The following is a 25,634-nucleotide window of genomic DNA, read 5'->3' as shown; positions in this document are numbered from 1 at the left end:
CTTTCCAGTTTCTTCCTTCAGAGAACTCCAAAAACCATGTTTTGAAAGATGTTTCCCCAGGAATAACAACAAACTACTAACTGCTTTGTTTTGGTGGGGGAAGAGCTGTTAGTTTATGCTTCAAATGTGTGCCTTGAGATGTGAAAGCTTTCCGACCTGAGAGAATATGTCATTTATTTCAGGACTCTCATTGGGCATGCGTCTGCTCGTGGCAAATGATGGCTACATTCTATGAGACACCCCACAGAATCTGTTTCTAGACCAAAGAGGAGACCGTGAGGACCACATTCAGTTTGAAGACAGTACAAAGCTGAACAGTATGACACCAGGACTTTTTGGCTGGAAACCAGAAGGCCCAGGTTCTAGTCTTGACTCTGTAATTGCTTAGCTGTTTCCCCTAGCATGTCCCCTCTCTTCTCTGAGGCTCAGTATCCTCATCCAGAAAATTAGAGTTCTTCTAACTCTGTGGAATTTCACGGAGGAAGCACGGGAGCCAGTACATCTTGAATGTGATCTAATGGGGAGGCCATCTGGTTAAGCGATGTTATCCATCAAGAGGCTCATCTACCCACCCGAGGGCAGTCCATCAGATGTGGCCTTGCAGGAGCAGTCATCAAAAGTTCCCAATTCCTTTTTATCCTAGATCAGGTGACAAAAGGGGCAGCTGAGAAAGTGCAGCCAGTTCTTCCTTGAAGGGAGGGAAGCCCAGAGGGTGCTAACACTGAGCTCAGAGGTAAAGTGCAAAACACAAGACTTGTGGCAATTTCTGAATTGGGTCAGGGATGGGTGGAAGTCATTTCAATTGTCTTTCTTCTTGTTTCAGGTTATGTTGGAACAGATTTAATCTCTGGATGATTTCCAAGTCTTTGAGAGACGACTTTGCCATGATTCTGTTTTAACTGTCTCCCTCCCAGACCAGGTGATGTTCCTTAAGGGCAAGAGTCAAGCACAGCAATGCTTTCAGAGCGTTTGCTAAATAAATGACTGAGTAGCACATTCCCAACAAAATTTTTTTAAAAACCTGATCTTAACAGAAAATAAATCAGCACAAAAGTTATCAAGTTGCTTGAAATGCTTTCTGGAATGAGGTACGAAATAAAATTAATGAAATTGATGAGATGAAGTTCTTCTCAACAGTTTTCGATTCTCAAACTACGATGTCCTTAAGTTGGTATTATTATACTATTTGTGAGATCTGAAAACTCAAGGCAGAATTTTCCAACATTAATCCATACCATGGATACTTAAGTGAAAGCATGGCCCATATCTTAAGTTGAGATACCTCTGTACAGAGTTAGTCATTTATAGAAGGAATTCAGCAGAGTGATCAGAAACTTGGAATTCTAGAATTTGTTCTGCCAAGTAGCTCTTGGGCTAATTATATAACCTTTCTGAGCTACAGAATCATCCTCTTGAAAAGGAGAATAATAATAAAGCCTACTCAGGAAGCTGTTACAAGGAGTCAATCTGAGAAAAGGCATTACAAGTACAAAGCCTGGCATATAGTGAGTCCTCGTTATTGTTGCTGCTGCTGCTAAGAATAAAAATAATAAATAACAACAACAAAACAGATATATATCAACTATTTAGTCCCTTTAGTTATTTGCAACCTCCTTCTAGTGTTATCCATACATGAGAAGGCAGGGTGGTCTACTAGAAATTGGTTGATTACAACATAGGATCCTTGAGCTCTAAGAATGAATACAAAGCATATACTTCGTTATACACAATTCTAACATTATTTGTAAAATAGACTAATAGATATTCTGCTGAAACATACTCTTTTCCAGTCGATTGCCCATTATTAACAGGCTTGTTTAAGTTGAGCTGTGTATTAAGAATTACTTGATCTGATGGTTTCATATCATGGAGAAATAGGTGTTATTTACTAGGCTTACCAGATTTAACAAATAAAAATACAAGAGGCCCAGTTAAATTTGAATTACAGATAAACCAAAAATTTTTTAGTGTAAGTGGGTCCAAAATATTGCATGGGGCAGACTTAAACAAAAGAATTACTCATTGTTTATCTGATATTCATATTTAACTAAGCACTGTGTATGTTCTGGCAAACCTATTTTTATACAATAATTTGTCTTTACAACTTCCTAAATATATGTATTTGATGACTTTTTTAAAAGGATTTATTTATTTATTTAGACAGAGACAGAGAGCATAAGGGAGGGGCAGAGGGAGAGGGAGAGAGAGAATCTCAAGCAGACTCCACACTCAGTATGGAGCCTGATGTGGGGCTTGATCTCATGATCTGAAGATCATGACCGGAGCCGAAATCAAGAGTAGGATGCTTAACCAACTGAACCATCTAGTCACCCCTGATGATATTTTATAAAGAATATCCATTTAGGGGCACTGGGGTGGCTCAGTTGGTTAAGCGACCGACTGGATCTCAGCTCAGGCCTTGATCTCAGGGCTATAAGTTCAAGCCCCATTTAGCAGTCAGTACCACTAGTTTCTATCACAAAGTCAACTAATTATATTTTTTTCAATGTTACAGTATTGACTCCTTGTTTTAAGAAATTTTAACAAAACTTCCATAAATGCAAGCAATATAGTTTTTACTAGCATTAGGCACAATTGCCTCAACAAACCACCAGCAACTCCAAAGGAATCCATGGTTAAGTATAAACTCTGACTAGGCCACTTTGAAATGAATCTCATGTTGGAAACCAGAGCTCCAAGCCATTCCATTGAGGAACGTTTCTGCTAGTTCACAAAGGTCATATTTACCTGTAGCTAGTGGCATTTCCTTGTTCTTAGATAAGATACAACAAAGGGAAGTGTTCGGTTCCAGGTGAGTGGGAAAGGGTGTAAGAAATAGGAAGATAACAGTGTTTGGTTCAGGTGGGAATGTATCAAGCAAAGAGTTCACTCTGCTACACAATCAAGAGGCAACTAACTGGCCATAATGCAACTATTATCACCCATTAAAATCTTGTCCTCTTTCACTCAGATTTCTATGTAGAAAATTCTGACTGCATAAGCACCAGAACTTTCCTTTCCAGAGGGGGAAGGGGTGCAGTGAGGTTGATATTTATATTCAGTGTTTATATAAACTTAAAAGAGGCTCAACAGCATGTTCAACAGCATGTCCTGGCTATGTCCTCGGTAGTATCTCTAGTTAGGAATCTGTACGGGAGGAGTTAAAATAATTATAAGTCTCCAATGTACTCATGCTCATAATTGAAAATTAGACAAACAATAGCTTTGCAGCAGCATCCACAAGGCTGAGAATAACAGAAAAGCAAACACAATCCTGTAAGAAAAACACTCTAGGACTACAGGCTGATCTCCCTTCACAATACTGCTGTGCCTCTAGAGAAAACTGCCAAGGTTTTAGAAATCAAGTCATTTTAAAATCATCAAATGGAGCTCACTTTATAAAGGTGATTCTACAGACTTCCCCAAAGCCAGATGCCTACATCTGTTGTCTGGACAAATCTGAACAAAATCAAGTATTTAAAAAATGCTAGGAAGGACTTCCCAATGTCCTTCCTACTTTTTCCGGAGTGTGAGGTGGGGGTATGTTCAGAGAACAGGAACACGAGCTAGGTAAGTAAATACTAATAAAGGTCTTCAAACGTCTTATCAGACTAGGCTCTATTTCTCCTGCACATCACTCCCGAAAGTTCCAAAGTGTGTTTTTTGATGCAATTGTGAGGAATCTTAATGTATCACTAACTGCGGTAATTCGTTTGCTAGACGTGGGGCTATGACACAGCAACTTCCTTATCCCTGCTCTACACAACTGTCCTTAAATCTTGTCGAGTTCCTTTGAGACAAGAAGCCATGGTATCCTTTGGCCTGGAGATGTCCCAACTATACATATCTATGAGAGAAGCCATTCGTGTATGCTTGGGAAAGAACAGGATTTGGAGCCAAAGACCTAGATTTCAGTCCTGGCTTTGTGACTTCCTGGTATTGGAACCACAGAGAGGTTGCGTATTCTCTCTTACACCAAATAGCCTTCTCTGTAAAATGGATGGTTCTAATCTAATGAGAAGCTGCCCATGGAAGTGATCTGTAAATGGTAAAGCAGTATAAGAAGGTTATCGATTGTTCTTATTAAAGATCTCAAGATTGGGGACGCCTGGGTGCCTCAGCAGTTGAGTGCCTGCCTTCAGCCCAGGGCGTGATCCTGAAGTCCCGGATCAAGTCCCGCATCGGGCTCCCTGCATGGAGCCTGTTTCTCTCTCTCTGACTATGTCTCTGCCTCTCTCTCTCTCTCTCTCTCTCTCTCTCTCTGTCTCTCATGAATAAATAAATAAAATCTTAAAAAAAAATAAAGATCTCAAGATGGATTTTCCCCCTTGTGCTAGCAGGGTGGGAACAGGGCAGGGGTGGCCTTTGAAGAGGCTTCTGGTGGTTTGCAGAAGGCCATGGTCTGGAATGTTAAGCATCATTCTGGCTTAAAGACAGATGGATTGACCCCGCAATTCTTATTTACATGCATCCCCTCAATGACTTTTCATGAGTCTAAACTAGAAAGTCAGCTTCTTTTTGCACAGAGCTCCTTCCTGAGGAGTTGAGCCTCCCCCTCTTCTGACAAAAGCTGCATCTTCCCCAAGAGGGAATGAAAAACGCAGACAGGCTGTTCAGTTCCATGTAGCCTGCATCTTCATAACTGTTGCCAGGTCCCACTGGCCAAATATTGGAGGCCATTGATGAGTCGGGCCAATTCCAATAATAATAATGTTGCTATAACTGCTAGCATTCTCCTTCACTGAGTGTGAAACTGAATTAAATAGCTGAAAATCACCACCCCACCTAGGAAAGATTTTTCTTACTTTCAACCACACAGTTACACGCAAAGTCAAGTATACAATAGGCAGCGTTATTTGTGAGGCACAATGACATATTAGCTAATGCTAAAAGCAAAAAGGCACCCACTAGAAGAATGCAATGCATTTTTTGAGTATTATGGGATTAATTCTGAGTATAATTTGGAACTGGAAGCATTATTTTTAAAAGCACAATTACCAGTGCTCAGGGACATGTAGCATTCATTGTATTCTCCTAACTGCCAAAAGTACAGAAAGTAAAAAGCAAATTCCTTTTGCAGTCTCAAGAACTTGAGTAAGCATAAGGTTTCGAAGTTCTCTCTCCAATTTAGAAACTTTTAGGTACCTGAAATAAAACTGAAGAAGTTTCCACTGGCCATGGGAGGTACTCAGAATTTTCTTTTGGTAGTCCAACTGATAGACTTCAAATGTTTCTATCTAGAATCAAGACAAGTCATTTGATACTGTGGGATACATGTTATATAATAATTGTCATGATTGTGCCTGTGGACAAATGGCAGATATTTGAGTATTATTTGATTTGTTGGCTTCCTAATTTTCATCTCAGAAAGAAGTATAAGAGGGGCACCTGGGGGGTGCAGTCGATTAAGCATCCAACTCTTGGTTTCTGCTCGGGTCATGATCTCAGGGTCATGAGATGGAGCCCTGGGATTGGGCTCTGTGCTCAGCGGGGAGTCTGCTTAAGATTCTCTCTCTCCCTCTCCCTCTGTCCCCTGGCCCACTCTCTCTCCCATAAATAAATAAATAAATAAATAAATAAATAAATAAATAAATCTTTTTTAAAAAGAAAGAAGTATTAGAAACTCGAATACATGTATTTTAATGTGCTTCTATAGTATTTGTTACCATTTTCTTCATTGAATGCCTATTAGATTGTCTTACTGGCCTCCCCCCTGCCTTCCTTCCCTGGATACTACCCCACCTTCTTCATGGAGGGGTTATGGCAGGGGGGCTACCAGCAGCCACGTTTGTACAGTGTGACCCCCCCATCCCTTGACCACAGGTGACTGACCCAACTGTGGGCAGCCGACTATGAATTTGCAATTGAGATGAAGAGAAACTTGGGCTTAACCTGAGTAGCTGGACCTATAGTGCCAATGTGGGTGCCAGGGATAGCCATCTACTGTCATGCAGCCTGGGGAGCAGAGAAAGAAAGATTCAAGTTGACATGCAGAGAGGGGCAGGGACAAGAGGGAATGAAAGAAAAGTCCCAACCACTAACCCAATGTCTGGTCCCAGGTCATTCTTGAAGTCCAACTGCATTATCCCCTGGGTTCCTTGAGAACCCCAGGGTCTATATAAATTCTTCCTTTTTGCCTAAACTACAGAATGAATGTCTCTGTTACTCACAGCCGAGAGTTCAAATGACTGAGCATTCAAGCTTTAATTTTGGCATTCTTCACTTTTGAAAGAGGTACACTCACACTGAAGCAAAGAGTTTACACTCAAGGGTTCCCCCCGGGCAGGAATGGTCCAGGCATAGCACAGTGTCTGGCTCACATACTGTTTGCTGAATGAATGAATAAATGAATGAATGGAGGCATGTGCTCCAAATCACCAGGTATGAGCTTTAGCTGAGTTTAACAAAAGGCTCAGTGCCCACGAATTTAAGACTATCCATTTTCTAAATCTCTCTGGTCAAAGACAGAAGTCTTAAAACAGCTATACTGAACCCTTAATCTACTGCTTTCAAAGTTGGTTGAAAGGCAGACTGGTAGTTACAAACATGGCACTGGGGTCAGGCTGATTACATTCGCATCACAGCCCCGCCCTCAGACCTCTCTAGGCTTCACTTTGCTCATCTGTAAAATGGGGACAAGAACAGTACATAGCGCTGACACTTTGAGGATTACAGGAGATAATCCACAAACTGTACATTGCATACAGTAAGTGCGCACGAGATCTTGGCAACCGTTATGATGATTTCAGGGTCACTTTTATTTTTTATTTTTTATTTTTATTATTTTTTTATTGGAGTTCAATTTGCCAACATATAACATAACACCCAGTGCTCATCCCATCAAGTGCCCCCCTCAGTGCCCGTCACCCAGTCACCCCCACCCCCCACCCACCTCCCTTTCCACCACCTCAGGGGCACTTTTAAAGAAATAGGAGCAATCTGCTCAAATCTCACTTGGTTTACTTCATTTCTTTTTAAAGATTTTATTTATTTATTTATTTATTTATTTATTTATTTATTTTATTCAAATCTCACTTGGTTTACTTCTTTTCTTTTTAAAGATTTTATTATTTATTTAAAGATTTTGTGGAGAAAGCACAAGCAAGGGGAGCAGCAGGCAGAGGGACAGGGAGAGGTGGGCTCCCCGAGGAGCAGGAAGCCTGACATAGGGCTTGATCCCAGGACCCTGAGATCAAGACATGAGCCAAAGGCAGACATTTAACCGACTGAGCCACCCAGGCACCCCTCACTTGTTGTACTCCTTTGGATGAGCTGCTCTTCTTATCATTGGCCCAACTCTTCTTTCTGACTTCTTCCCAGCCACAGTCTGCAGGACAGCTTGGTGGCAGACTTCTTCTGGATCACCCACCTTGCTATCCATATCTTTGCCTCATCTTGTGACAGTCCTCTAAGGGCTCCCAAACATCCTGTTCCCTTCTGCTCCCTTTAATCAATTCTTCAGGTTTTAAGTCTGTGATGCAAAAAATGTGGTACCAGGAGAGCCAACATTACTCAAGATATTTCCCCCATCACATGACTTTCTGCCATTTTTCAAATCTATTTAAAATGTTCTTGACATCTTTATGTTGCAGCACTATCTATTAAAGTAAGTATGGGTGAGGGGCACCTGGGTGGCTCAGTGGTTGAGTGTCTGCCTTTGGCCCAGGGCGTGATCCCGCAGTCCCAGGATCGAGTCCCACATCGGGCTCCCTGCATGGAGCCTGCTTCTCCCTCTGCCTGTGTCTCTGCCTCTCTCTCTCTCTGTTTCTGTGTGTGTGTGTTGTGTGTTTCCCATGAATAAATAAATAAAATCTTTAAAAAAATAGTTATGGGTGAAATGAGATATCTTAAGTTTCCTTCAAAATAATTAGGAAGGGGGGTAAATTAGGGGAGAGATGAAACAAGCATGGTCATGAAAACTGGGTGATTGGTACCGAGGGTTCATTTTATTAATCTACTTTTTTACATGCTGGAAATTTTCCATAACAAATAGCCATGCCCGAAAATGTTCTTAGTCTTCCCTCTGACATTTCTTTACCTGAACTGTATATAATTGTATTCATACAAAATATAGTTTCTGTTTTTACGTATGGTGCTACCAGAAATGCTTCCAAAAGGAGTAGAAGGCCCGTAAAACACTGAAGATGAGAGTGCAAATGAGATATAATTTTACATTGGTTTCATTCCTGTTTTGAGACTAATGAATGAGACAGGTAAAAAGTCCTGGGAGAAACCATCTCTTTACTGGGTATTTGAGTGGATAATTTTTCTGTTTACAACCAAAATGGTAAAACATGTGCTGTTCTGTGATACGGGTGCAATGGGTCAGCAAATGCCCTTTAAAAGACACACATGCAACAGAAGACAAATCAAAAGCCATATGAAAAACTGCCTCCACCTCGGATCAGGAGGTTTTTTGTTGATGCTTTGTAGTCAACGCACCAAAGGTATCATAGCAACAGTAATGGGATGCTACTAACAAGAGCCTCTTCCCAATGTTTAACCTTGGTTGCAAGCTTCACAGAAGGTTCTTGCCACAGCATTGCTGACAACAGCAGGCATCAGCTATGCAGCCTTAAATGACCAAGGACCATGTCGGAGCATCAGGAAGTGGCTGCTACTCTCTGATGGGGCCAGTCATTCAGGAAAAGGAGATAAATTAGGAAGAAAATAATTATAAACTGTACTGCGATCGGTGCCTTTATATGACCATCAATGCTGATCATCTGTCGTCAAGGCCCAGTGGAATTGGGGAATCGGTTTTCTCATGCAGCCTTTTCACACAAACACTCAGGCCTTCAGCTATATTGCTGGTAGTGAGGGTCCACAGCCACACTCTTCTTGTCACCCCCCTTGGAGCAAACACATGGTAGAAAGCCAGCTGGTAGGGTTAGGGGACCAGGGTCGGGCCAAAGACCGGAGCAGAGCTAACTGCTCCCCATGGGGATCCAGCCCTGACCTCGGCCTCATTAGCTCTGGGTTCTGGCCCAGCTAAACCAGCCCAGATGGCTTTAGGAATAAGGTAAAGATCTGCTTCAGGAAAAAGTGGACAAATAAATTAACAGCTTGCTAGCCTTAAAGTGATGTTCGGATGGATTTGTATGGTGAAATCTTCTAAGAACTTTACAAGGTTCTGACGTTCTACCGTTATTTCAGCTCGAGATGATGAAATCAAGTTTATTTTTCTCCCAAAAGAAGTAAGACGTTTTTCTATGTCTAAAAAATCGGAACCACCAAGCCTTTCCTTTGAATAAAATTCACCTTTCCTGATCCACTTTTCCCAGGAGGGAACAGAAGTAACCTTCAGTGAGTATTAGGTTACACAACCTATCACATTTCGTTCTCCCCCTAATGCCTCCACCGGCTACGTGATATTATCCTGCCTGGCCCTGAAAACCGAGGCCGAGAGAGGCTACCTGCTCTGGCCGAGGTCGTGCATCTACTAAACAGAGGAGGAGGGATTTGAACTTCAGGCCGTCAGCAAGTCCCCGCAGCCCCGCCGCATCCTTTCCTGCTCAGAGCAGCAAGAAGCAGGGACAGGGCGTTTTTGCCGAGAACAGCCGTGTGGTTTAACACCTGGTTAGCGGGGATCCCTGGGTGGCTCGGCGGTTTAGCGTCGCCTTCAGCTCAGAGCGTGATCCTGGAGTCACGGGATCGAGTCCCACGTCGGGCTCCTGCATGGGGCCTGCTTCTTCCTCCGCCTGTGTCTCTGCCTCTCTCTCTCTCTCTCTCTCTCTCTCTCTCTCTCTCTCTCTCTGTGTGTGTGTGTGTGTGTGTGTGTGTGTGTGTCTATCTCTCTCTCTGTGTCTAATAAATAAATAAAATCCTCAAAAAAAAATAAAAAATAAAATAAAATAAAACCCGGTTAGCGCTCCTGTCAAAGTAGGACATGACATCGGGAAAGACAGTCTGGAGCACCTGAGTGGCAACAACTGACCGTGTCTCCCCGCGGCCCCCAATGTGCCATCAGCCATGCTCTTTAGCGAAACGGCCCCCAAATTTATCAGCAGAGGATCTGAAACCTATTTCTGTGGCTGGGGGCAACCACCCGGGTCTACACGGGTGTAGTTGGAGCAACCTGCTGCATGGTTTCTGCGAGCGTGTGCAAGTGCGGTTCAATGACCCAGTTCACAGCGAGATGACAGCTCGGGTGCTGGAGGGCAGGGCAGCCTGGGGGCCCGGGGCGGGCGGCAGAGGCAGACGACACCTGTGCGAGAGGAACGGCCGGCAGTCCCCGGGCTGGAGTAATACCTTGGTATTTGCGCTTCCCTTTATGCTCTTTGCCTTTCCATGGGGAAAATCGCTCCACTGCTTCGAGTCTATGTTTCTCAATCTCAGCAAGACTGACATTTGGGGGCAGCCCCGGGTGGCTCAGCGGTTTAGCGCCGCCTTCGGCCCAGGGCCTGATTCTGGAGACCCAGGATCGAGTCCCATGTCGGGCTCCCTGCATGGGGCCTGCTTCCCCCTCTGCCTGTGTCTCTGCCTCTCTTTCTCCCTTTCTCTCTCTCTTTCTCTCTCTCTCTCATAAATAAATAAAATCTTTAAAAAAAAAAAAAAAGACTGACATTTGGGGCCAGATAAGTCTTGGGGTTGGGGGCTGTCCTATACACTGAAGAATGTTTAGCCGCAGGGCCAGGGCCAGGGGGAGGCGCTTGCCTTGGGCACAAAATGTAAGGGGACACCAAAAATTTTAGTAACGAGGATTAATACTACTTTAATATATTCTTAGATCAAAATTGATGCCAAAAAATCCACGATAAACAAAATGTCAAAACTGAAAGAAGGCAGGATCGCTCTTGCTGATTTTTCCCTTCTGTCTGCAGTGCCAAAGTGGCTCAGCGTGACACTATTAGTGGTCCTCTTTTTTTTTTTTTTAAGATTTTTTACTCAGCCATTAGAAATGACAGATACCCACCATTTGCTTCAACGTGGATGGAACTGGAGGGTATTATCCTGAGTGAAGTAAGTCAATCGGAGAAGGACAAACATTATATGTTCTCATTCATTTGGGGAATATAAATAATAGTGAAAGGGAATAGAAGGGAAGGGAGAAGAAATGTGTGGAAAATATCAGAAAGGGAGACAGAATATAAAGACTCCTAACTCTGGGAAACGAACTAGGGGTGGTGGAAGGGGAGGAGGGTGGGGGTGGGGGTGACTGGGTGACAGGCACTGAGGGGGGCACTTGACGGGATGAGCACTGGGTGTTATTCTGTATGTTGGTAAATTGAACACCAATAAAAAATAAATTTATTATAAAAAAGATTTTATTTATTTATTCATGAGAGACACAGAGAGAGAGGCAGAGACACAGGCTCAGAGAGAAGCAGGCTCCATGCTGGGAGCCCAATGTGGGACTCGATCCCGGCTCTCCAGGATCACGCCCTGGGCCCCAGGCGGTGCTAAACTGCCGAGCCACCTGGGCTCTCCAGTGGTCCTCTTACTGCCCTGTTTAGCAGCACCCTTGACATCTCCTGATGTCTACCCACTAAATGCCAGTAGCATTTCCCACCCTAAACCCCAGTCATGACCACCCAAACCGTCTCCAGATATTTCCAAATATCCCCTGGGGTCAAAAGCACCCCCAATGGAGCATCAATGCTATAGTCACAGAGCTATAGGAATCCCATGCATTTAAAAAATTGAGAAGTCTGAAAAGCTAAGGCGCATGATAACACTGTTGTGGCTAAGGGCAGGACTCTGGCATCACAGTCATGGCATTAAATCTCAGGTTCAAATTTGGTAGATGTGTGATCTTTTCGTGCTTCAGCTTCACCACCTGTAGAGATGATAATAAAATCTATCTGATCGAGGTGTGAGGATTTAACAATGACGGGTGCAAATCATTTAGTATAGTGCTGCATGGTAAGAACTCAAAAACATGAGTCACTATCTTTACTGGTAAGTAATCAGTGGGCTGGGCACACCGCTCCCTTCAGTTTCTGGGCCACAGTGACAGGATTGGTTATTTTTCTGATCAAGGAGAGGTTGGTACCAAAGGAAAGGAGGGCCTGATATTTCCAAATGGCTTAAGTCATCAGCTATACAAGTGCAGGTGGCTATTCTCCTTTCAGAAGGAAATATTTGTTCTATGATTAAACATTTCAGTATGCAAGTCTAAGTGTTTCCCACCACCAGCTTTGAGCTTTGACAGACCTGACTGCAACTCAGAGGAAATGTTTGTTACAAAGGCTAAAAAGTTCCACCCACCAGCTTGCCTTTACTCCATCACTTGAACCAATGAGCCAGAAAACTTCAAAATACAAAATACAACTAGAATTTTGGGGATGGCTTAGAAAACTAATAGGGACCAATTTACTTTCATCTAAATATAAACCAAAGTATTGAGTCACTGAAACACCCTTAAGCCCTTGAGTACCCATTGCAAGGAAAATCATACTGTCTTGCTTTTGGCTTTTTTGGTTATTCATAATACCTTGAATGTAGTAGGCAAAAGATTTTCTTTTTGCTTTTATTTTTTTAATGATTTTTTTTGTTTTTAAAATCTATTTATTCATGAGAGACACACACACACACACAGAGAGAGAGAGAGAGAGAGGCACAGAGACACAGGCAGAGGGAGAAGCAGGCTCCATGCAGGGAGCCTGATGTGGGACTAGATCCCAGGACTCGAGGATCACACCCTGAGCCAAAGGCAGGCGCTAAACCACAGGCTGCCCAAAAGATTGCTTTTCTCTGTGCCCTTTTGTGTCTGGCTTCTTCAACTTAGCCCAGTGTTTTCAAGATTCACCCATGTTACACCACGTATCAGCACTTCATTCCATTGCAGGGCTGAATAATATTCTACTGTAAGGATATTTTACATTTGGTTGATCCACTCATCCATCAATGGACAATTGGGTTGTTCCCACATTTTGGCTCTCATGAATAATGCTGCTTTAAACATTTGAGTACAAGTTTTTGTGTAGACATATGCTTTCCATTCCCTTGGGTTCCACCTACGAGTGGAACTTCTGGGTCATGTGGTAACCTATGTTTAACATTTTGAAGAACTGCCAGACTGTTCTCCCAAATGGCTACACCGTATTTTACATTCCCATCAACAAAGAGAGCTCCAATTTCTCCATGTCCTGGCCAACGCTCGCTAAATCTGATTGTTTCATTTTCGCTACTCTTGTGGGTGTGAAATAATCTCTCATCGTGGTTTTGATTTATATTTCCTTTATGACTGATGACATTGAGCACCTCTTCATGTGCTTCTTGGCCATTTGTATGACTTCTTTGGAGAAGTAATGGTTTCATTTTGATACGCCACAAGGTGTGGGAAACATTATGTGGCAGGTGGGACCATCTGGAATAGAAATAGGAACCCTGATTAAGTGTATATTAAATGCCCACCAAGCCCTTCCACCATGTTACTGAATTAATGATTAGCTTAGCCTATAAGAAAAAGAAAACCCATGTTTCTAATGGCAGCAAAAATTATTCTATTTGTGTGGCCTTAGCTAAGAGTTAACAAAAACTAGCTAATGGGGAAGGTTTGTTTATCATTAGTGATAACTTCCTCATATCTAAACCCCAAAATTCCAGAACACCTTATTAAAACCCAGATTCTTCCAGGACAGGTCAGAACACTGGTGTACACTCTTGCATATTCTGTAGTAACTGCAAAATCTAACATAACTATGTCCTTTATTTCTGTATTTCTCAACTTAATTGGGTGAATTCTACTGCACCTTTAGTTGACCCCCTGAAAATGTTTTTTTTCCATGTTTGGAAGAGAACCTACATATTTCTCTTCTCTGAAAACAAACTATCAGAATAATACGAATGTACAGCCCATCTATATTGGATCATCACATCAGGATCCAACATTTGATTCATTTAGGAGGATTTTCAGTATTGCAATTAGAGGTCTAGGGCTGAGATGACTACCCATCTCTGGAAGAACTCTGGATAGCCTGATAAATTCAGACATTTGGAAATACTTGTTCAGCAGTCTGTGACAAATAGGGACGGCAAAGGAAAACAGGACTCCAAGAGTCATTAATCTAAATTAATTAACCCAGTGACATTGTCATAGAATTTTAGCCCTACTGCAGAACCCAAATGAATACAATTCTTCAGGTAGGTAAGCTTTTTTTGTGGTGGGATGTTTATTTACAATGAACTGAAGAAGAGGGTTAATCTAATGGGATGCAGGACTGCATTGGATGGCGAAATGCTTTGTGACCAACATCCATTTGAGGTATCAATTAACTTTTAATTCTTGGAGGGAAACAAAAGCAGCCTTGCACAAAGACTAAATTGGGGGTGGTATAAGGGGCATAGAGCTCATGGAAACTTAGGCCTGCTACCTTTTTGTAGCAGGGAAAGGCCTCCTTATCTAACACAAAGGGATTGAAGAGTAGGGAGGGAGAAGGGTGAATTGGTGTGTGGCCTGTTAACTCAATGATGTTTCTAAAGCCTGAATGGAAGAGTCAAAGCCACCCAAGTCAAAACAGCGCTAAGTCAACAGCTTGGCCGAGACAGCATGACCTGAATGGAAATGCAAATGGTTCAGTCCAATAACTGCCTTGGGGTGTCACTTGGTCCACCAGCTCTTGCCTCCCTGGAACCCTTTCAACTGCACACAGAACAAATCACCTTACTAGACCCGACCCCATATCCAGATTCCAGGGAAAACCCAACATGTACCAATTCAAATTAATGGAACACAAAAATTATGAAGTGGTAGTCCCAATAAAAAAATAAAAAAAGAACATTTACTCTGCTCAAGGTTTCCCTACAGGGTCCTTTTAATCCACTAGCCATGTGATTTTGCAAAAGCACCAGCTGTGGTCCTGCAGACAAGTCTCACGTTCAACAGGGAAGAAAATTCTTTCCATGAAGTGCTGTTGTGGACATGTCCAGCTTCCAACCACCAGACAACACGGGAGTACATAATTAGTTTGTTTTCCAAAGGGGGAGCCACCTCATGCTTTTCTTCAAATTCAATCAAAACATACACGCTCTAAATAGAAACACGTTCATTTGAAACCCCTTTGCATGAGCAGCTGTCTGGGCCAGGCCTGGCCGAAGAGCCTAATTCTATTCATCTCTGCACTCCAGCTAGTAAAAGCTTGGCTTTGTTCACTCCCACCAGCAGAGGCGGTCAGACTCAATTGGGCAAGAGGCCTTAATGATCTGAGGCAGGTGTCCTCAGAGGCTGCCCAGGTGAGGGGGTCAGCCTGTGTACCATGACTCACTCACTTGTCCTTAGTTTACAAAGCCCTGCCCCGCGCAATTAATTACTGCCATTAGTGTGCTCACCCACACAAGTGAAAGGAGTCTGCCCAGGCCTGCTTGGGGCTTTTGCTACTATTCAAGAGCTCAGAGGACAACCAAGAGCCACTATTTTCAAAAGGAAGCAGGGGCGGGGCAGGGCAGGGGGTTGAAGCACTCTCTAGAAACTCTACAAAATAAAATCATAATAATATGAAAGAAATACACAGCTGCTAAGGGCTAATAAAGTAGGTTGCCAGAAGCACAAAGATGGCCTCTAGGCAAATGCTCAACAAAACTAACAGACTCCTATTCTCAAGTTCCCAAAAGTCAGGAGAAAGTTGTACTCCTGTCCGTAATGAATTTTAAAATGTCAATGCAGGAGACAAGCCAAATGGACAGAGAAAAAGAATCACCCCTTATGTTCATTTCATGTTTTTCAGTCTCTAAGCCTCGGCCCACATATCACCTCATTTTATCCCCCACAATCTGGAGAGGTAGGGAGGTGAGAACCAATAGCTCCACGTGACGGGTGAGGAAAGTTCAGAGGTTAAGGGACACACCCACAGTCACACAGCTAATGGATGTGAGAGCCAGGGCCAGAACTCAGGTATAAAAGCAAACAGAGCTGAAGCCACAGACACAATCAAAGTTGCAGAGGTGGTATCACAAGTCCCAGAGGAGTGCAGCTGGATGCAACCTAGATCAAGCTTTGCCAGACAGGAAATTGGCTTTCCATGGCCTGGAAGGAAGATTGAGCCCTTTTGCACAAAAAGCTCCTCGCCATTGGCATTGGAACCCATTTGTGATGCTCTGTTTACTCTGGCTAGACGGGCTTCACGGTGTTTCTAAAACAGACCTTCCAGGACCCCAGATCTTCTCACGGATGCAGAAATTCTGCCCAATAATGTTTTCTGAACCCTGTCAAGTCTTGCACAGAGAGATCCTTCTTCAGAAGTAATCAATTTTTACCTCTGTGTTGGCTTCAGGATCCATTTGGGTGCGCATTATTTTATTGTAACCTGCCTTATTCCGGAAAGAATTCCAAGAGGCTGAATTAGCATCCAGGCAATCTTACCTAAGGTGGGATCATTTTTCACCATAGTGGTGTCTGTCCAACAGGCACTGAAAGGGAACAGCTGCTTCTCTGTAACCTAGTGGTCAAGAATCAGTCTTGGGGTTCAAATCCCAGCTCAGATATTTGTGATCTATGTGGCCTGGGGTTCATGACTTAAATCTCTCTGAAGCTCAGTTGCCTAGTCTATATACTAGGAATAAAATAAGATTAGATTAGGGACGCTTGACTGGCTCGGTGGTTGAGCATCTGCCTTCGGCTCAGGGCATGATCCCGGGGTCCTGGGAACGAGTCCCACGTCAGGCTCCCTGCATGGAGCCTGCTTCTCCCTCTGCCTGCGTCTCTGCCTCTCTCCCTGTGTCTCTCATGAATAAATACATAAAATCTTTTTTTAAAAAAAGGATTAAATTAGATCATGCATTAAGACCATTTAGTCTAGTGCCTGGTGTACAACGTGTGCTCATTAAATTTTAGCCATTAAAATTATTAGCTGTTTTGCTTGGACATTTAAATGAGTTATCAGGGATGCCTGAGTGGCTCAGCGGTTGGCTGAGGGCACCGAGTCCCACATCGGGCTTCCTGCATGGAACCTGCTTCTGTCTCTGCCTCTCTTCCTGTGTGTCTCTCATGAATAAATAAATAAAATCTTTAAAAAAAAAATAAATGAGTTATCAATCATTAAATAGTGAACAGTGACTGAGGCGTGGCAAGTGCTAGGTTTTACCTGCTATAATAACAGTAATATGTAAGTTAGTATTATATTTAATCAATAATATATTATATTAATGTTAATAATACCTGTATTGTATATAAATAGAGTATAATAACAGAATTGCTGTTGTTATTATTATTATTATCTCATTCTGCTACCCTCCTTACATCTTACACTGTAGTCAAACTCTTCTCTTCTTTTAATTGGGCTGAATTCCCATTTTTGGTTTTGTCTAATAACTTGGTTTCCCTTTTGAGACTCAGATCAGGAAACATTTCCTCAGGAAGTTTATGAAAAGTCCCAAGGATGAGAATGGTGTCCCTCCTCTGTGCCCCCCGTGACACCCTGTATGCTTCCCCCACCACAACACTCACCACACTGTCTCCCATACCAGACCAAATGCTCTCCTGGCATAAGACTGTATCTCTCTCATTCCTCTCCCCCCCTTTTTTTTCATTCCTCTCCCCTTAAGGGGTAGCAGAACGCAGGCACAGATCCAGTTGTTGAGGAAATGATTCCTGATGGCAATCACAGTTTTGATTATGATTACCAATGACAAAGTAGCTTGCCATTTTGTCTGAGAAATCCTACTGAAGGATCCCAGAGGTAAAAGTTATCCGTAGTCAGGCTCTGGAAGGGAACAAGGAACACAGGTTTGCGTCCTGACTCCTTAGGATGAATGCCACCTGTCTCATCCTCGGGTAGCAGCCGGGGTGCAATGCTGGTGAAACCCAATCTGTCACCCCAGATTACGGGACAGGTAAACCAAATCAAATAAGACTGCATTACAACAGAGCTAGGTACTAATAAGTTAGCTGAACCTGGCTAGTCCAGTTGACAAGAGTCAGAAAGTCACCATTCTGAGGCTCAAGAACTAAGGACAGCGTTAGCTCTACCGGCAGCCAGCTGGAGCAGTGCCTCGTGGTTCGTGGCTCTTCCACCTGCCCCCACACAAATATCCCAGCAAGCATTTCTGGGAGGCCTGCTAATCCAAGTCTCAGTAACAATCATTTGCCAAGCAGCAAGAACTCTGCTCAGCTATAGTCCTTAAAATTCCTCTCTCTGTGTCTCTCATGAATGAATAATTAAAATCTTAAAAAAAAAAAAACTCAAAGAGAGAATGAGTTCCTGGCTGGCTCAGTCACTGGAGCAAGGGATTCTTGATCTCAGGGTCACGACTTTGAGTCCCACATTGGGCAGGGAACCTACTTAAAAAATAAAAGGTTTAAAAAAAATAAACTCAGAGAGAAGAGCTACTGTTCTTCCCATCTTACATATGAGGTCACTGACTCAGGTTAAATGACTTGCCTAAAGGCAAAGAGGCAGTCAAAGCCAGGTAGGGATTTCCAATCTGGAGCTACTGAAACCAAGAGTCCCCCTGACAGGCCCTAAAGCTCCTATTTGTAACCATGTCACAATGCTGCCAGTTGAGTCACTCGGTCAGGCACTGGAAAGGCTACGCAGACAAGTGAGGCCATAGCTTTTTTCTCCAGGAGCTCTTGATCTAGAAGGACACACAAATACATTCACAGACTACATCGTGACCAGCACTAGAACAGAATTCATAAAATGGGACAGGATCCCCAGAGAAGAGAGTGATTAGGTATAACTGGCAGGAATTGGGGAAAAATGATATCTTTTGACACAACTAAATCTCAAAGGCTAGGCTTCTTCCTCAGACTTTACAAACCCAATTTATTTTGCTCTCATTCAACCTTCTTCCCCACTTCATCTCTCTTCCTTCCTTTAGCCTGTGAAGCAGGCATAGCATCTTTAAGCCGCCCATCCCTTCATTCTTCTTACTGGCATTTCCTCGGCCACATTCCACTCATTGTTGGAGAACAGATTTGAAAGAGGGATTGGGGTTTGGATTAGATGACTTTCATTCCTACCAACTGTGAGAGCTGAAGATTCCCCGAGGAAAGTGCTCAGAGGCAGAGAAATCCTCAAGAGCAGAAATCAGCAAAGATCGACCCAGCACAACCATGAACTCACTTTTTAAAAAAGTTTAATTCCATTATAGTTCACATACTGTGTTATATGAGTGTCAGGTATGCAGTCTAGTAATTCAACAAGTCTATGCATTACTCAGTGCTCATCATCAGTGTACTCTTTTTTTTAAAAGATTTTATTTATTTATTCATAGAGACAGAGAGGGAGAGAAAGAGAGGCAGAGACACAGGCAGAGAGAGAAGCAGGCATCATACAGAGAGCCTGATGTGGGACTCGATCCAGGGTCTCCAGGATCACGCCCTGGGCTGCAGGTGGCACTAAACCGCTGTGCCACCCGGGCTGCCCCATCAGTGTACTCTTAATTCCCTTCACCTATTTCACCCCCCACCTCCCCAACCATGAAGTCGCTTTTTTTTTTTTTTAAGAGAGAGAGGGCTCCATCTCAGGACCCTGAGATCATGACCTGAGCCGAAATCAAGAGTTGGACCCTTAACCAACTAAGCCACCCAGGCGCCCCTGAACCTACTTTTTAAAACTTCAGAATTGCTTTGCTGTTTTATATACAACCAGATCTCAAGCTAGAGTTGCCAACAGCTTTCTCTCAGTTTTTAAGCTGTGTACAATTTTTAATCACTTTCATAATTTAAAATGTTCCTTACAATCTTACAAGTGGGGGCCCTCTTTATGTTCAAGTGCAAATGTGATTCAAATCAAGGCCAAAGGTTGAAACAGTTAAGTTAGAAATCAGCCCTAGGTTCAATGCTGCTGTTAAGTGCAGCAACATGTCCTTGCTCTTCCCCAACCCTCAGGTTTCTAGTCTAGTCCTGCAATATGGGGGCATTTAAAACAGAAACCCAGAGGTGACAGTCTTTTCATTCTTGTCCAGGCCCCTATATACACCAAGTTAACAACAGAAATGTTGACAACTAGGTAGTGATTATCTAATTCTAAAATGTTATCTAAATCCAGTAATAGGATTAAAGGTATTCCAACCACATGTCAACCCCTAGCAAACCCCAGTTGGCCAGTGGCCATTTCCATGGGCTGCTCTTTCCTTTAAAACAGCTCATCCTCACAAGTAACAAAACAAAAAAAGAGCTAAATTGGACCTTGTCATAATTAAAATGTTTTGTGCTCCAAAGGATACCATCAAGAAAGTGAAGACAGGCCACAGATTGAGAGATAATATTTATAAATCATATATCTGATAAAGGTCTAGTATCCAAAATATATAAAGCATTCTTGTAACTCAAAAATAAAAAAGACAGCCCAATTGAAAAGTGGACAAAAAATCTGATTAGACATTTTCCCAAAGAAGATAAATAAATGGCCAATAAGCACATGAAGATGTTCAACATCATTAATCATGCTCTTGATCTTGGGGTTGTGAGTTCAAGACCCACGTTGGGTATGGAGATTACTTCAATCGATAAAACTTTTTTAAAAAAAGGAAAATTCCAATCAAAATCACAATGACATACTACTTTACACATATTAGGAAGGCTTTAATAAAAAAGATAGTAACACGTGTTGGTAAGGATACAGAGAAATCGGAACTGTCATACACATTTCTGGTGGGACCGTGAAATGGTGCTGTCACTCTGGGAAACAGTTTGGCAGTCCCTCAAAAAGTTAAACATAGAGTTAACACAGTTCCCATACGACCCAGCAATTCCGGTCCTAGGTATATACTCAAGACAAATGACAACATACACCCACACAAAAACCTGTCCATAAATGTCCACAGCAGCATTATTTATGACAGCCAAAATGTGGAAACAACCCAAATGTCCATCAAATGACAGATAAACAAAATGCAGCATATCCATGCAATGGAATTGTAGTCTGCCAAAAAAGGACTGAAGTATTGAGGCATGCTATCACATAGATGAACCTTGAAACCATTATTATAAGTGAAAGAAGTCAGACAGAAATACTCCAGATTGTATGATTCTATTTATATGAAACATTTAAAATATTTATTCAGGTAAATCTAAAGAAACAAACTTGAATCATAGTTACCTAAGGGGTGGGGGATTGAGCAGTCACTGCTAAGGAGTACAGGGTTTATTTTTGGATTGATGAAAATGTTCTGGAAATAGATTGTGCTGAAGATTGCACAACTTTGCGAGTACACTGAAAACCACTGAATTGTACGCTTTAAGTGAGTAAGCTTTAAAGTGTGTGACTTCTATCTCAATTTTTTAAATGTGGAAAAATAGCTCCATACCCAAGAGCCAGGGTCTGTGGGGCAAAACTGGACCAGGGATGCTGACAATCTTTCCATGTGACAGAAAGACTCACATTCAGCTGTGTTAGCAGGAATTTATTGGGTACATACTGTGACAGATTAATGGAAATCACAAAGAGAAGCAATACAGTCACTTCTGAGTTCTAATTACTGGGGGCTGAATTAGGTCCCTGAGCCATCTGGAAGGATCCCTCCAAACTATCCAGCTACATACCCCAATACCTCTCCAAATTCCCTGGCCTTCAGTCACTCTGGACTGTTGTTCTTCTGTGAAAACTCCATTTCCCCCTCACTGTCTTTGTTCATGCTATGCCCTCCTCTCAAACTAACGAGATCCAATTTATCTTTGAAGTGTCACCAGATGCAAATTCTCTCCTATGAAGTCGTGCTTTGGTACATTAAAAAAAGACTCCGTAAGTATTTGTTGAGTGACTGAACAAATGAACGGCCTCAGTTATTCATCCCTCTGAATGGAGTTGAAGGATTAAAATTGCCCATAGTTAGCGTAAGCCCTTGTTGAATTTCTCTAGGAGTTGCTGAAGCACTACAGCGGATAAGCAAGCAGGCCTGGGGGGAGGTTATGATCCTGGAAGGGAGCTCCAATTCATATCTGAGTTTCTCATAGAAACAACGGAAGAGCATGGCCAATCTCAGCCTTAGATCCACTGGGACACAGGATGGAAGACGCTCCCATACAGACCTGGCTCCCAGAAGCTTAACTGACATTATGCAAATTCCCACCTCATTCTCTCCCAACCAGGCAAGCATATCAGAATGCAAGTGAATGACAGCAATATTTTCATAAGGATGACTTTAGACTAGGTCTAATTCACTAAAAGGGGCAATCATCCACCAACTCCAGACCCTTACATATCAGTAAGATCATATTACTTGCAATCCAATTCCCAACTGATTGTGACACACCAAGGTGCAGCCACACAGATGAGGACCACTGGTGCATCAAGAGGTCACATTTCTGGAGAAGAGCCAGAATGGCAAACTTGTTATGGAAACAGCCACAAACCACAAATGATCTATTGGTACAAAAAAAAAGTGTCTAAAGAGCATGTAAAACATAACTTTAACAGATTATGCAGAACTCAACCCCATAGAACTGTATTTAGTCTAGGAGACGGTCTATCACAGAGCCTTTCCTCATCCTGCCTTACAATGTCTCCTCGTGTTTGCTCCAACAAATTCAGGGGGGGGCAGGAATACTATTGAGGTCACAGAATTCAAAAGGGCTTCACTGGGGAATTTCACCTAGAACACTTGAGACGATTTTGTAGGAAGACGATCAACTGGTGATATTTTTAAAAATTTGACCCAAAGATAACAGTTTTGCTGTCTTTTTCCCTCTAAATGTTACATTACCTGCTAGCAGGAATAAGAATTAACCAAACAATTTATTTGTCTTTTCTGCTGCCTTCAAAGCACAGTTTCTTCTTTCTCGAGCTGTCATCTCATTCAAAATCAGCAGCTTTAAAAACAAACAAACAAACAAACAAAATCAGCAGCTTCAAGTCTTTGCGGTGGCGTTATACAAGTCAGCCCCCCTCCCTTAAAAATGCACAAACCAACCCGTTTGCACAGAATTTGGCATCTTTTGATTCTTCGAGACTTGTCATTTCACAAGATGGAATAGCCTCCAAGCTCTGGCTGATGATGGCCAAAATCAAATGTGCACCAGCCTAAGTTTTGATCCCAGATCCACAATACGGAAAGTATTTCTACACTGGCCTTACAATGGGAGATTGCAACCATCATCAGAACCCTGCTTTTTTCCTTTTTTATCATCAGTTAAGAATTGAATACTGAGGGCAGCCCGGGTGGCTCAGTGGTTTAGCGCCACCTTCGGCCCAGGTCATGATCCTGGAGACCCGGGATCAAGTCCCACGTCAGGCTCCCTGTATGGAGCCTGCTTCTTGCTCTGCCTGTGTCTCTGCCTCTCTCTCGCTCTCTCTCTGTCTCTCATGAATAAATAAATAAAATCTTTAAAAAAAAAGAATTGAATACTGAATGATTATTAAGTAATAGGACTAACCCTTGTAAAAACAAACACAGCAGGACTCACTCCTCTAAATGTTGATATTATACCTTAAATAAAAAAAAAAAATCCTACAAGCCTCATCTCTGATGATCAATCTTTGACCAATACCTTTTGCAAGGCAAAAAGTATGAGTTAAAAATCTATGCATCCTCGTTTCCTTATATTTCTGGAATCCAAAATGTTTTCTGTACATCCTATATACTCTGAGGCAATATATAAAGTTAAATACATAAGATTTAAGATGTTTGCATATTATTTAAAAACAAATTTCTCCTTCGTAAGCCCTGTGGCATCTGATCACCCTGACTTCCATCTTAACTCTGCTTGGTAATTAGCTACTGAAGTAACCCCACATATTAATGTCAGAAGAAAGACAGCCCCGAACTTCTCACATTTTCCCACTAGTCACTATGTTTTTTTTCCTCACTTGAATTTGACCCAATATATTTTCTAAGCCTTCTTCAATTATATCCCCTTCACTCTTCCCTGTTATAAACTATAGCATTTCTGTGATTCTAAATAAAGTTCTTATTGCTAGTTTCTTCAGTTGACTTTGTAAAACAGATGTTTGTGAACATTCACCCAAACTTCTGCTTTTTATTGTGGGCATGCTTTAGAATCTAGTCTAGAGGTTTTCAGATTGCTTGCATATTTTCAGGCATTAACTGTGTAGAAGATAGTTTTTCTGCCTCCTTTTCCTTCAAGTGATGGAGAAAGGGCCAAAGGAGGATTAGAATGGCTATATTTGCTTAAGAAATCAGGCAAGCACATCATGCCATGACATAAATCAATGAGGTCTGGATTTGTGAAGTGTCTCAAGTTACTTTTTAAGAGGATGACTTTGAAAAAGCAAAGAATACATTTTATTGGGAATCTTTCCCTTGGTTTCTTAGACCTGAATATGATTTGGATTTATCTGTGGTCATTTATTTAACAACTCAATAAGTAGTAATTGAAGGCTTCCTATATGTAAACCCCCAATGTGGGAGACATAGAGATACTTAAAACATGGGGCCTGACCTTAAAAAACTTGGTGTAAAGAATACATATACAGAGGATTAAGGGAATTTATTTATACAAATCTTAGAATGGTTCCTGGCACTTACTAAGGGTTATATACATGATAGATGATAGATATAGATAGATAGATAGATAGATAGATAGATAGATAGATAGATAGATAATAGATAAATAGATAGATTGATTGATTGATAAAAATAAGTAAGAAAAGGCAAATTTTGCTAAACAGACACATTGCTGATGGGGAATTGAAAGAGAAGAGATTTATTCTGGCTGACTCTTTCTGGCAAGGCATTGTGGAGGTTTTAGCATTTAAGTAGAGCTTTAAAGTGTGGGTAGGACTTCCCTTGAAAATCATGTTGGGGGCAGCCCCGGTGGCCCAGCAGTTTAGCGCCGCCTTCGGCCCGGGCGTGATCCTGGAGACCCAGGATCGAGTCCCACGTCGGGCTCCCTGCATGGAGCCTGCTTCTCCTTCTGCCTGTGTCTCTGCCTCTCTCTCTCTGTCTCTGTCATGAATAAATAAATAAAATCTTTAAAAAAAAAAAGATTTGAAAATCATGTTGGAAGGGTAGAGAAGTAGTATTCACTGGTGCCAACACAATTCAAACAGGGAGAGAGGTAAAGCAGAATGTGGAATACTGGGACTCTGCTCCCTTCCACCTCTGACCCACCCACTTAACCTGGGAGCTCCACTCTGGCTGTTGTGTTATTCGGTTCCATTTGAGTTTTCCTTTGAACTACAGGTGCTGCTGTTACAATGAAGTTTAAAAACTACTGGGTAAGATTATCTTAAAGGGCCCTTCCAGCACTAACCTTCTATGAGTCACAGACCATAAACAGAAAGACCTTGTTTCACCAAGCACCTCAGCAGAAGAAGCAAGCATAGGAAACTAACATTTACTGAGCATTTACTGTGTACCTAGGGTATGGCACATATTACTATTAAATCCAAACAGCAAGCCTTTTCAGGTAGACACTATTATTATCCTCACTTTACAGGCAAGAAAACTAATATTATAGCACGTAAATAACTTTCCCAAAGGTATGCAGCTAATAACCTGGTGGAGAAAGGATTCAAACTCAGGAAGCACAGGGCCAAAGGGCAAACTCCTATTTACTATTCCGTGCCACCCTAAGCGCATCAGCGCTCACACATTGAGAGCAAGGCTGGAAATATACACGCTTATGCCAACCATAGTGTCACAGCCATTTTGGGCACAAATACTTATGTTAGAACCATCTCTAGAACTGGAAGCACTTTCTTCTGAGTGTCCTCAATTTCGGCCAATCCTTGCCATCGGAGTTGGCAATTTTTGAAAACAGCCAAAAGTGACTGGAAGTCAGGTTT

General features: G+C 42.3%; 1 long non-coding RNA gene across 7 annotated transcripts in view; it reads right to left on the bottom strand.

The window, feature by feature from the left end:
* Positions 1 to 25,634, bottom strand: part of LOC140596308 (uncharacterized) — a 248,193-nt gene that overhangs the window by 4,908 nt on the left and 217,651 nt on the right. For 3 of the 7 annotated variants that reach the window (XR_011998348.1, XR_011998349.1, XR_011998343.1), the window contains one exon: positions 22,591 to 24,792. This is a non-coding gene — a long non-coding RNA (uncharacterized lncRNA). Of the gene's footprint in view, positions 1 to 10,498; positions 11,780 to 12,782; positions 13,313 to 22,590; positions 24,793 to 25,634 lie in introns of those variants that run through there. The other 4 variants (XR_011998345.1, XR_011998347.1, XR_011998346.1 and 1 more) reach the window with 2 other exon arrangements.

Source organism: Vulpes vulpes, chromosome X (genome assembly GCF_048418805.1).
Source record: "Vulpes vulpes isolate BD-2025 chromosome X, VulVul3, whole genome shotgun sequence".
In the NCBI taxonomy this organism is placed as follows: Eukaryota; Metazoa; Chordata; class Mammalia; order Carnivora; family Canidae; genus Vulpes; species Vulpes vulpes.
This window is presented reverse-complemented; position numbering and strand designations above follow the sequence as displayed.